Genomic DNA, 12,855 nt, shown 5'->3' with positions numbered 1-12,855 from the left:
AACACGCTAAGTGAAAGAAGCCAGGAAACATATGATCCCATTTCTATGAAATGTCCAGAATCGGCAAACTGATAGAGACAGAGAGTAGATGAGTAGTTGTCTAGGGCTGGGGGGATGGGAGAGTTGTCTAGGGCTAGGATGTGGAGTTTCTTTCTGAGATGATGAAAATATTCTAAAATTAATTGTGGTGATGATTGTACAACTTGGAATATACTAAAAGCCATTGAATTGTACACCTTTAATGGGTGAATTATATACTATATGAATTATATCTCAATAAAGCCATTTAAAAAAAGACATCGTAAAGTCTGATCCCTCATGTCACTCCCATGCTCAAACGTTGTGTAACAGGATGTGGAGAGGGTCCCAGCTGTGTCTACTAGGGTTCAGATCACCCACTGTGAAAGTATGATGTGCTGGCGGAGTAGACCAGCTGTCAGCATCTCATGTGTTTGAGTCACTCTCAGTGAGGGCAAGGAACTTCTGAACCACAGGAGAAAAGGAGGGTTAGAGAAGTCACCAAGGGGGCTCTGCACCCAGACCAGGTGCCTCTGCACAGGCTTGTACTTCATGGAGAGCCAAGCTTTGCGACAGTTCAAGGAGCTGTTTTCATTAGAGGTGCTGATGATCAAGGAAGCTGTGGTATACAGACTCGAGGGTGGCCCCACAATGCACACCTCTTGTGGTACCTGGCCTTGTGGATCCCCTTCCCTCAGCATGGACAGGATCTGGACTGCTTCTAACCAGTAGAGGAAGGCAAGGATTTTAGTATGTATGTGATTATATTACATAAGATGGTAACCCATCTTGCTAGGAGATTCTCTCTGCTGGCTTTGAAGAAGCAAGCTGCCCTGTAGTGAGCTGCCCTGTGGAGAAGGTCACTCAGCGGCTACCAGCAAGAAACTGGGGCCCTCAGTCCAGCAGCCTGCAAGGAGCTGAATTATGCCAACAATCACATGAGGTCAAAAGTGGATCCTTCCCCTGTCAAGCCTCAGATGAAACTGCAGCCCTACGAATGCTTGCTTTTTTCTTTTTTTTTTTTTTTTTGAGGAAGATTGGCCCTGAGCTAACATCTGGTGCCAATCTTCCTCTTTTTGCTGAGGAAGACTGGCCCTGAGCTCACATCCATGCCCATCTTCTTCCACTTTATATGTGGGACGCCTACCACAGCACGGCATGCCAAGCGGTGCCATGTCCACACCCGGGATCCGAACCGGCAAACCCCAGGCCACCAAAGTGGAACGTGTGCACTTAACCACTGTGTCACTGGGCCGGCCCCCCTACCAACACCTTGATTACAGCCTTGCCAGACCCTGAGTCAGAAGGCCCAGCTAAGCTGTGCCAGACTCCTGACCCACAGAAACTTGGAGGTAATCAGTGTGGTTTGTTTTAAGATGCTACGTCTGGGATAAAATTGTTAAGCAGCAATAGATAACTAATACAGAGGCACAACCCACCCTGCCCTGGTGCTGAGAGGCAGCTGCTGTGCAGAGGCCAGCAAGCACCCAGGTGCGACAAGGATTCTGGAATGCAGTGCTCCTCCACATGCTGGGGGCATCAGGAGACACTGGAGAGGGTATAGAAAAGAACACCATCCTCGGGGGTACAGATAGCAGTGGCAAAGGTGAGGGACCCCCAAGGGGAAGCAGCCATCAACATGGGCAGCAGGGGGACACTGGAGAAGAGGAGTTAAGAATGAAGTTTTCAATTCAATTAGTTCTAGGAAATAATGCCGGCTTGACTGCTTCCCAGCTCTGTGGCCCTGAACAAGTGGCCAAACCTCTCTAAGCCTCAGTTTTCTCACTTATTAGAAGATAGTGTTCAGAGTACCTACCTTGTAGGGTTCTCCTGAGGAAAAGTGCGTTAATCCTCTCGTAGCTATGGGAACACGCTTGGCAGACCTCCAACTATTGGGAGCTCATTTGACCAAGGGCCCGGCTGCTGCAGTCTGAAACCCAACAAAGCATTTGCACTCAGGCAACGCTACACGTGGGCTGCACCCAATGACAGACCGTGGCAGGGATTCTAAGGCAGGCCTGCCCCCGGGTGACCATGGGACTCCTCTGACGATCATCTTTGGCTCAAGGACTGCCTAACAGCCCTGCTGAACCTCCCGTAGACCGCTTGGTGGTAGGACACTTCCACACACTTCCTTCCCCGTCTCCTTCACTCGGGGTCAGACTTGTATCAGTCTGATGGCTCTCTAGCCTTCCTCAGCCTCTGCCCATGTCCCCTCATGAAATCCTTGCACATTTAATCCGTATTGGCATCTGCTTCTCAGTGAACCCGGACTGGCATAAGAAGTACCAGAAGTGGTCAGGGAAAATAGGCAGTAAGATGTGGATTTAGGACCGGCTCGCCCACTGCCCAGCAGGCGAAGAGGGCACATGGATAGTCCCTGGAACAAGGTGGCGGCTCGAATGCTAAAGATTTCTCTGGTGACAACCTGGGAAAATATCCTCGTGGAGGAAAATACTGTAGTGGGAGCTTTGACACCAATGGTTGAAAACTGTGGGGAGAACAATGCCTACAAAGACAGAGGGAGTTAGTTGATTGCTTACAGCTAAGTGGTGTTGCAGAAGGATAATGAGACTGAAGGCTATTAAGCAGCAGTTGATGGCTAAAGAAAGAGCCAGAGAGCTCCAGAGGTAGCTTACAAAGAGGCACTCATCACCTGTGGCAGTGGAAGGACAGACTCATCGAGTGGCAGGCTGAAGATCTCACTGTTAGAGTCTAGAGTTTCAGAGATATTCGAATGCTTAGCCACGGCAAGTCTGTTGGGTGAAGGTCAGGGCCCTGGTGGAGAAAACCTAGGATTCTAAAACATGGGCTGGGGACATCTGGATGGATGTTCCTGAGGATGTTGACTCTGCAACATGCACCCCAGGCCCCTCTGGGCTTGCCAAGCTGGCTCCCCTTTCTTTAGTAAGAACTCGAGCCACTGCTGAGCTGGCAGTTGCTACAGAAGCCCTTCCCTACAGACAATGGGTGCCCCCACCTTTGGTGCTACCCCCACCTCCTCTCCAGGTTGCCAGGCTAGTAACTAAGGTTAAGTCCCAGCATAACCTGGCTGGGACTATAGACTATACACCTGAAGAATGCCAGAATTAGCCAGCAGGTACTGGCAGAAGCCAGGGGAGTACCCCAGGACTGAATTTTGTGAGAGCTTGATCAAGGAAGTTAGAACATAAGACTACATAAGCAAAAATTCCTTGACTTAGGGACAGATTCCTTTTTTTTTTTTTTTTTTTTTGCTGAGGAAGATTTGCCCTGAGCTAACATTTGTACCAGTCTTCCTCTATTTTGTATGTAGGTCACTGCCACATGGCCACAGCCAAGTGGTGTAGGTCCAAGCCTGGGAACCAAACTTAGGCCACAGAAGTGAAACATGCCGAACTTAACCACCAGGCCATGGGGCCACTGGAGACACATTCTCAGGCCATGGGATTTAACATTCTAACAAGGACCTCAGCTGCTGGAGTGGCTCTTAGAAGCCTAGCAAAAACTATGGCCAATTCTCAGTGAAGTAGGAATACCTGAGTTGCCCTGGGAGACGGCAGAAGGAGGGGACGTGCTGAAATGGACAGAGTCGATCCTCATTATTCATGGTTTCCATTTTGTGAATTAGCCTATTGCTAAAATTTATCTGTAATCCAAAAATCAATATGCTCAGCACTTTTGAGGTCATTCCCAGGCAGACAAAAAATTTGAGTCACCCAATGTGCACATCCCCAGCAGAAGTCAAACGAGGTGACACTCAGCCTTCCTGTCCAGCACCCATACTGTGAACAAGTGTCCTTTTTGCAGCCTATTTAGTGCCCATGGTTTTTGCATTTTTGCGCTTTCTGTTGGGGATTCCACCGTTTAAAATGACCCCCAGGCATAGTGTTGAAGTAAAACTGGGAAATGTAGTTCTCGGCACCCAGCTCCTGTGACACGTGGCAGAGCATGGGGCGGGGCGGGGGGCGGGGCAGAGGCATGGCGCTAAGTTATTGGCAGACAGTCCAGTGTATATGTTAAACCATTTACTGCTTAAAAAATAACTGTAATGGTTGCCCTACGGTTTACAATGCTCATTTTTAATTAATCAGAGTCTATCTTCAAATAATATTATACCACTTCACATGTAGTGTAAGGGCCACATCACGCTGAGAAACATGTAATGATGGAAGGAAGCAGCTCCTATTCCTCGGGCCGAAGGGACCAAGGAAAGGAAAGGCTCTGATCTCCAATTCCAATGTGTGGGAGGGGAGTGGTTTTCTCCACACCAACAAGCGATTCTCTGACACCCACTGAGTGTCCTACAATTCAACTTATTCTGGCACCATCTACAAGAGATAGCATCAGATTCCACAGGTTAAGCGCTCAGTCCCACAAGACCACCCTCCACTTAGATGCCAGTGGCAAGTGCAGGTTGTTACCTGTGCCTCTGACCGACTGGCTATAAATCAGAGGTTCTCACAACCCCCTCTTTGGGTTTCATTAGTTTGCTAGAGCAGCTCACAGAACTCGGGAAATCAGTTTATTCACTAGATTACCAGTTTACTACAAAGGATATTAAAGGATACGAAGCAATAGCCAGATGAAGAGATACATAGGGCAAGGTCCCAAACAAAGGAGCTTCTGTCCTCGTGGAGTTTGGGGCCCAGCACAGTGGCACATGGAAGTGATCTGGTTCACCAAGCTGGAAGCTCTCTGCACCCCCTCCTTCTGGGTTTTTATGGAGGCTTCATTCCAAAGGCATTATTGATTAAATCATGGGCCATTGGTGATTGATTCAACCTCTAGCCCCTCTCCTCTCCCCAGAAATCAGGGGTCAGGACTGAAATTTCCAACCCTCTACTCATGGTTGCTTCCCCTGGCAACAAGCTCCCCCGTCTTTAGGGGATTTCGAAAAGTCATCGCATTAAGATAAATTCAGGTGTGGTTGAAATGGGCTTGTAAAGAATAACAAGCCACCCATTTCACCTTTATGGCTCTGAAGTCTTTCAGGAACTGAGGACAAGAGATCAAATACTAAAACAAGAGAAGTTCCCATTGCTCTTATCACTCAGGAAATGCCAAGGGTTTTCAGAGCTGTGAGCCAGGAACTGTGGATGAAGACCAAATATATATGAAAAATATATTTTGGTCATCTGAATGACCAAATATATATTTCTTATAAATCACAATATCACAGAAAGATTCTGGGTCATCAGAACCTAAAAGCTCAGAAAAGCTTAAGGAAGCTGATCCACAGAATCATGAGAAAATGATTTGGTTATTGTTTTAAGGTACTAAGTTTGGGAGTGGTTTGTTACACAGCAAGAGATAACCAATACAAATATCTTCACACTCTGTGAGCATCCATACATCTTTTCCCAAAGCCGTCTTGTGACCATCTTCCAGTCCTTTTCTTTCCAAATCCCTGACAATCTAGCCAAACCATTAGCCATCACTCATGAATCTAAGTATATCCGCACTTCTGCTCATCTCTCAGTCCACAAAAAATGGACAACCAAATGTGTTGCCCACTGGAAGGATTTCTCTTTTTTTTTTTTTTTTTTTTTTTATTAATGTTATGATAGATTACAACCTTGTGAGATTTCAGTTGTACATTTTTGTTAGTCATGTTGTGGGTACACCACTTCCCCCTCCGTACCCTCCCCCCACCCCCCCTTTTCCCTGGTAACCACCGATCAGATCTCCTTCTCAATATACTAATTTCCACCTATGAGTGGAGTCATATAGAGTTCGTCTTTCTCTGACTGACTTATTTCGCTTAACATAATGCCCTCGAGGGGATTTCTCTTTACACCATCTTTCAGAGACACTCTTGCTGGAGCTGTGCTTTTTCAGCATAGGTGTAGATTGAGGCTCTAAGTTTGGATGGAGGTAGAGGGGGCAGTACGGCAGGAGTGGGTGTTATCGGTATTGGAGGCACCTGTTCATACAACCTACTTGTACCTTCTGGACATTCTTAAATCCAAACTCTTGCATACCGTTTCTACTTGATGATGGATTGCTGCTGCCCATGCCCCTCTTTATGGCTTGGTGGGTCAAGTAAGATTCAGTTCATCATGGGCAGCTCAGTCACATGGTGACTCAATGTTCCAGTATTAAGAAATGGAAATTATTCTTTTAATGGAGATAATAAACAATAGTACCTACCTCACAGAGTTGTTCTGAGGAGTCAAGGAAATAATGCATAAATAGTGGTTAATATATTGTCTGGCACCTAGTAAATGTTTAATACATGGCAGCCATCATTGACTGGTACTACCAGAAGCAGTAGTAGCTTCCTATGTAGGTCTGCTGAAAATTAATGTGTGCTAAACATGTCACATTTCAGCATACCACTTATGTCTCATTGAAATGTAATATGGTCGCATCCAATTCTGTCAGTCTTTACACTTAGTGACTGTAGGTCAGTGTTAGATTCAGACCCACTTTCCCTGTGTTCCAAAGTCGGGTTTCTAAGTAGACAAGGCTGAGGGCTGGCCCCAGACCCTGGTGACATCACCACGGTGATCTAGCCTGGAGCCAGCTGGCTGACCTTCCTTTGGTACAGACCTCACTGCAGCAATATTCTCCATGAAAAGGCCTTTTCAGCTTTGGCGTTTCTACAGTACGCACTGTATAAGCAGGCACTGAATTGAGCTGTGCTGCCTCCCCACGGCTGCGGGGTAAAACCCAAATCTCTTAGCTTGAAATAAAATATACCGCATTTGGCTCCAACTACCCTTTCCACCTTCATATCCTAATTGCTAGCATTTATAAAGCATTTGCTATGTTTCATCTCATTAAATATATGCTTTTATTCAATAAATATATATCTATAGGCATTAAATATAGAAAAAATTATGCATATATTATACATAATAACATACGTTGTATATACGTGTGTATACTTTCACCTAAATAGTCTCATACAACATATATTCTTTTGTATGTTGCTTTTCCACACTCAACAATAGGTCATGGATATTTCTCCATGCCATAAAGATTTATTTACACATTTCTATAATTGTTTTAAATTATTCTCTACTAAAGCATTGTAGGAATGTATCAGATTTACTTATGGACATTATGGTGGCTTCCAACTTCTTGATATTACAATCAATGCTGGGATGAATAAATTGATACATCTTCAGTTACTTGTTAGATTATCTTCTTGGGTTAAATTCTTAAAACTAGTACCGCTGTATCGAGGGGAAGGCACATTTAAAATTTTGAAACATGGCACCAACCTACCTTCCAGAGATCTTACAGCGGTTTATATTTCCAACATCAGGGTATGAATGTCCCATTTTCCCCCACCCTCATCAATGCTGGATATTGCCAAGTGAATAGGTAGAAAAATGATCTCTCGTTATTGCTTTGATTGCTTTCTACGGAGGTATAATATCTTTACTACGCACTTATTGGCCTTGAGTATTTCTTCCGTGAATTGCTTCTTTAGGTCCTTTCCCTTCTTAAAATTGGACTATTCATCTTTTTCTTATTAATTTTAAAAGCTCTTGTACTGTATGTTGCAAAGGTTTTTTTCTGAACTTGTAGTAGTTTTTTTGTTTTGTGGTTTTGCCTTTACTAAACATATTTCACACTGTATATACTAAAATTTATTTTTTCCCTTAGGATTTCTTCTTTTTGGTCCTTAATCTTTCCTGCTGCAGAAGCAAATAAGTCATTACTTCCTTTTTAAATTTTTTTTAAACTAGTTCTTTCATGGTTTCATTTTCTACCTTAACTTTAATTCACCTGAATTTTGTTTCACGGTCTTGCCCACTCTTCACTTGCCTGGGCCTCCTCCCTCAGACTGGGTCTCTCCTGGTCCCTTCTCCCTCCAGCAGGATATAGGTTCTCAAGGGACCTCAAGACTAGTCCCAAGCAATTTTAGCCCTAATGCTGAGGTCTCCACTTACAGGATGTGTCCATTGGCTCCAGCCAGTGAATACAATTTATATCCAATGCAAGACTAGTAGCATTTCAATGCTTTTCCACCCAGCACCAGGGCCAGCAAAGACTCATCACAATGTAATCTTTGCTGGAGACAGCAGGAGAGAGTGGTGTCCTGGAATCAGAGTCAGGCCACCTGAGTTCTGCCATCCAGAACCTGAGAGAGTGGCCATCTTAGCGCCCGGGACAAATTCCAGGTGCAGAACACCTGGTTCCCGGGCCCTCTGCCCTCTGAGAGTTCTGAGAGCTCCCAGGCCCTGTTGCTGGCTCTCTGGGGGAGCCAAGGAGGCTGTAAGCTATCCACACAGCCCCTAGGAAGGACACCACCAAGCTCTTTCCGTCTGGGCTGAGACTGTTATATCCAGGTGGCCCCGACACTTTATAAAGGGAAACGCCTCCACAAGTAAAACTGTCAGCAGACAGGGCTGGGTTTACCTTCAGGGTGGAAGTCCCCAGTATTCCCAGGGCCTGCAGCTGGTCATCCCCTGACCGCAGTTTAAAATAGGGCCTTTCAACAGAGCCTGGTGGCACGAGGCCCCTGGAGGCCTGTTCTGGGGACAGGGGCAGCATGCAGTGGAGGGAAAGAAGGGAACTAGTAGTCTAGTAGTTTAGTTATTGAATGCTTAAAGATGAGCATTCCCGTCTCACCACCAGCCTGGCCAGGGTCCAGCAGGCAAGAAGGGTGAGCGAGGCCAGGGCACCGGGAGGCTGTTGTGTTGAAAGGGCAAACAGGAAATGGTATGGATCAGGCAACCGGCCCCAGTGCCCTTCCTCGGCAAAGATGATACATGCAGGACAGGAAACCTTTCGGCCGGCTGAGTTAGCGCCAGCACCTGTGATGAGCTCACAGCTTATCTCCAGAGCAGCCCTGGAGAGTGCAAGGCGGAATGGGCGCTGCAAGGAGAAGAAGCTCGCCAAGGGAACGGGTGTGAGGCCTCAGAGGAAATTCAGATGCAAGAGTCCATTCTCGGAGCGCAGCTCTCGAAAACTAAAGGCGGCTTTCGATTTCCACATTAATATTTGGAGAAGTAAGGGGTGAGAATGAAGGAGCTGAAGGGTAAAAAAAAATAACCCCCAAAAACCCCCAAAACAACTGAAAACAGCTCCAGGAAGCCAGATGTGTGATGAATAGAGTGTCTGGCAGAGACAGAAAACATGAAAGACACATGAAAATAATCTGTTTGCCAAAGAAGTGTTCTTCCAAGTTATGGATTCCACCACCTCAGTCCCAACGAAATTCTGTCTGAAACATGTCTCCTAATAATATTAGTGAAAGCCCTGAAGTGGAGGGAGGTGGGCAGACAGAAAGGGGAAGTATGTCCTCAGGGCCTAGGCTCTGGAGAAAACAGCCCAGTCACATTTAGCCTAGAGAACCCCAAAGAGAGGGCGAGAGGGAGATGGGAATATCACTGAACGGTGAAAGCACCCTGTGGTGCTGCAGTGGAGTACAGAGGGCCCAGGGTCCAATGCCAGGGAGGCAGAGTTTGGGCTCCGGATAATGAGGGACTTTCTATCATGGAAAGCTGTCAAAGATGCCGAGTTCCTCGGGAGGTGGCCACCTCCCACATGCAAGTAGAAACCAGACATTACTTACACGGACTACTGGAAGAGTCCTAGTATTGGGAGGTGGGGGGTAGACAGCCTGGGAGGTCCCTTCCCACTCTTAGGAGAGTGCAAGGGTCTTTCCCTTCTACCTTGAGCACTCTGAGGAAGGGAGCAGAATTCAAAAGTGCTTATCCTCTGATTTGCATATTTTAAAGAAAACACACACACACACTCGGCAGTTGAAGGTGGTACAAGCAAACTTGCAGGATCTATTCTAGCTCAGTGGCTTGGGCCATGCACAGCCAATACTGGGGCCAGGAGGAGCCCAGGGAAGAACAGGGGCAAATCTTGTGTTGGGACACAAAGAAGAGTGCCCGAGGGCTGACCAGAGTGCCAAGGCTGAGGCCAAAAGGGATGAAGAAATGTTTTGAGTGCCGGAACCTCACTGCCTCCACAGCAAAGCTTGAGGTGGGCTTGTCTGCACAGCTGGAGGGGCGGCAGGACCACCAGCAACACCTAGCTAGCCGCCCCAAAGGGGAATGTCACTGTCCCCTAGCGGCCCAGCCATGATTAGATCCAAGCTCCATCAGGACAGAGGCAGGAACAGAAGCAGCCCTGGTAAGCAACCTCTTTCGAAGATGAGGGGTCCCTTTGCTGTCTCAGAGTTGGAAAGGGAGGCAGCTCTGTACCTGCGGACCCGGGCAGGCTGCCTGTGGGTGACTACATTATAACCCACTGTCTATACAGATGTGAATACCGCCCCTCCCTTTAGAGTAACAGTACATTTTGCCCACTATAAGCTACATCAGCAAGCTCGATTGCACACTTTCCCCAAGCACTGCACAGCCACCGCCCAGCCAGAGCTCCACGGCACTACTCCAAGTTGATCCGTTCTGCAATGTGTTTCCTTTGAGCTGGGCTCTTTCTGCCATTTATTTTGTTCTGAAAAGTTCTGAGCACTATTTCCTGATACAAGGTAAGCAAACTAGGCCTGCTCTGAGAAACAAAAGGAAAACATCACATGAGATGTTTAAATATGAGTCTTTGAGGCTTGCGGGGCTTTCGAGGAGAGGGTCCAGGAAACAGAGATGAAGACCAGCAAGCAATTAGGGATTGGTAGTTGTCCTTTGACATTATAAAGGACATCATAAACACCCCTGAAGCCAGGTGGGCTTGGCCAATTGTATGAATTATAATTGGAAGCCAAAGGATAGATTGATCATGACTTCAGAACAAATGAAAGGAGCCCAGCTACCGCCAATGGCCTTAGCCAGCAATGCAGCGCAATACGGTCTACAGAATATCTGCTCCGACTCAGCCTACCTGCTTCAGGTGGTGCTCCCATTTCCAGGGCCACACCTCCTTGGGATAGTCCTCTAACCCTGCTGCGAGGCTTGCCTCTGATTCTCAACATTGGCCTACTTTTCCAGCCTTAAGGAAGAAGCAATTCTATCGGAAGCCACTGCCTCATAACTTACGCGACCACAAGAGTCCAACTCAATCATTTTATAGACAAAGGGGGGTTAAAGAGGGTAAGTAACCTGCCTAAGGTCATGGTCAGGCAAAGGCATGGCTAGAAGCCAGACCTCCAGACTTGCAAGTCCTGAGTACCTCAGGAGTCCCCAGGCCCCCAGCTAGCAAGGGAAGCTGGTTCCTACGTGGGCCTCTTAAACATGCACCATCTCACTGCCCACTCCACTGTGGAGGAGCCCTGGGGAGAAGGGAGAGACCTTGCTTTACAGCAAGGAGGCTCCAGCGCAGAGGAGCCGAATTCAGTCCCCGCCCGCTGCCCAGCCACACTGCGCTGCTCAACCCGCCTGGAGCACATGCATTTGCTCATCATTCAGTCCTTACTGTGCACCTGCTGCAGCTGAGGGAGACAATCCAGGAGCCCAGCTGTCATGGAGCTTACAGGCTAGAGGGAGAAACGTTAATTGAAAAGCTCCCTCATCAATCTACAGTTACAAACTGAAGTAAGTGCTGCGAAGGGCAGGAACACGGCCCAAGGAAAGTCTGAGTTGAAGGGGCCTGACCTAAAGGGCTCCCTGCTGAGGGAGGCCTGAGCTGCCGTCTGAAGAGGAGGGAACCGGCTAAGAGGGAGCACACAGCTGGAGACAGCAGCAACAGCAGCGCAACTCCGAGCTCCGTGGCAGGAGCAAGGGGGCCAAGGGGACACGTCTGCAGGAAAGCAGGGACAGGATTCACCAGCGACGTGTTCTGGGGAAGCCTGCGCGCAGACGGGCGCCCCTGACCATTCACTTTGCCACATGAGAGAAAGGTCAGAAATATACCTGCTTCTTTCTCCTCTTTCCAGACCAGAGTGGCACAAGAGCCTCTTATGAAATCCTAACCTTTCAAAAACAGTGGTTACAGAAACTATGACACTGCAGACGGTTGTGAGGGCCAGTGAAACTCAGAGGCCAGAAAGAGCAAACACAGAGGGAGACCACAGCACACTGCTCTAGCAGCATTTTTATTTACAAACAGCAATTTCCATTGACTTTATTTATACCATAAAAAAGCCATTTACAAGCAAGAAACAAGAATTCAGAACAAAATTAAGCAGCACTGAAATATTCATGTCACAAATCTAAAACAAAATGAATACAAGAGTAAAATATCATTTGAATAAATAGTCTTAAATTCATGCTATAAAATAATCCTTAATGGCAAGTTACTAGTTGATCCAGCATCCGCTTAGCTAGCTTCATTTACTTCATGTGGTGATGAAGTGTGGAGTTGTGAGGTTACCAGTTTATATTGCAAGATAATGACACTGTGTTAAGTCATTCAAATTGCTCAACCATTTATAACGGAAAAAAATGTTAGCCCTACTAATAAAAGTGGTGAGAGAGATGGTTTTCACATTAGGAAAATGGTCATTCTCAAAGAAACCAGGTAAGTTTACCTCTTACTATAGTCAGGGCAGCAACCAAAGGCTTGGGCAGCAAGTCCAAAGGTTGAATTCACAGCATACTTGTCACTGAGGGGCAGCAAGAGGTCTGTTTACTGAATCTGCTGCAAGGCTGACTCCAGGCCTTGACCGAGAACTACAATAGCCCTGTCTGTGCCAGACCCAGAGGGGAACCAGAGAAAACAGGTTCTCCTCCAGCTGAGAGTCAAGCACTGGGCAGAAACAGTGGAAACACTCTGGCACTTACTAAAAAAGATGTATGTGGCGTGTGACAACCATTACAAATTTGGAACAATGTGAATGACTCTTCTGAACTTTTAGTTCAGTTGCACTGAGTAATATGAAATCTATGATTTATGAACTAGATAGTTTCATATAAAGAATTTACATAATTCCCCAATACTTTCATATATAAAATTTAATAAATAACCCTGACCAGTCTAGAAGCACCATTCAAG

At 46.7% G+C, this 12,855-nt stretch overlaps 1 protein-coding gene across 5 annotated transcripts in view; it reads right to left on the bottom strand.

Moving 5' to 3' along the window:
- RALGPS1 (Ral GEF with PH domain and SH3 binding motif 1) overlaps nucleotides 1-12,855 on the bottom strand; it is a 309,544-nt gene that overhangs the window by 273,613 nt on the left and 23,076 nt on the right. The window lies entirely within an intron of this gene.

Source organism: Equus caballus, chromosome 25 (assembly GCF_041296265.1).
Source record: "Equus caballus isolate H_3958 breed thoroughbred chromosome 25, TB-T2T, whole genome shotgun sequence".
Classification (NCBI taxonomy): domain Eukaryota; kingdom Metazoa; phylum Chordata; class Mammalia; order Perissodactyla; family Equidae; genus Equus; species Equus caballus.
Note: the sequence above shows the minus strand (reverse complement) of the source record. Positions and strands in the feature narration are given on the sequence as shown.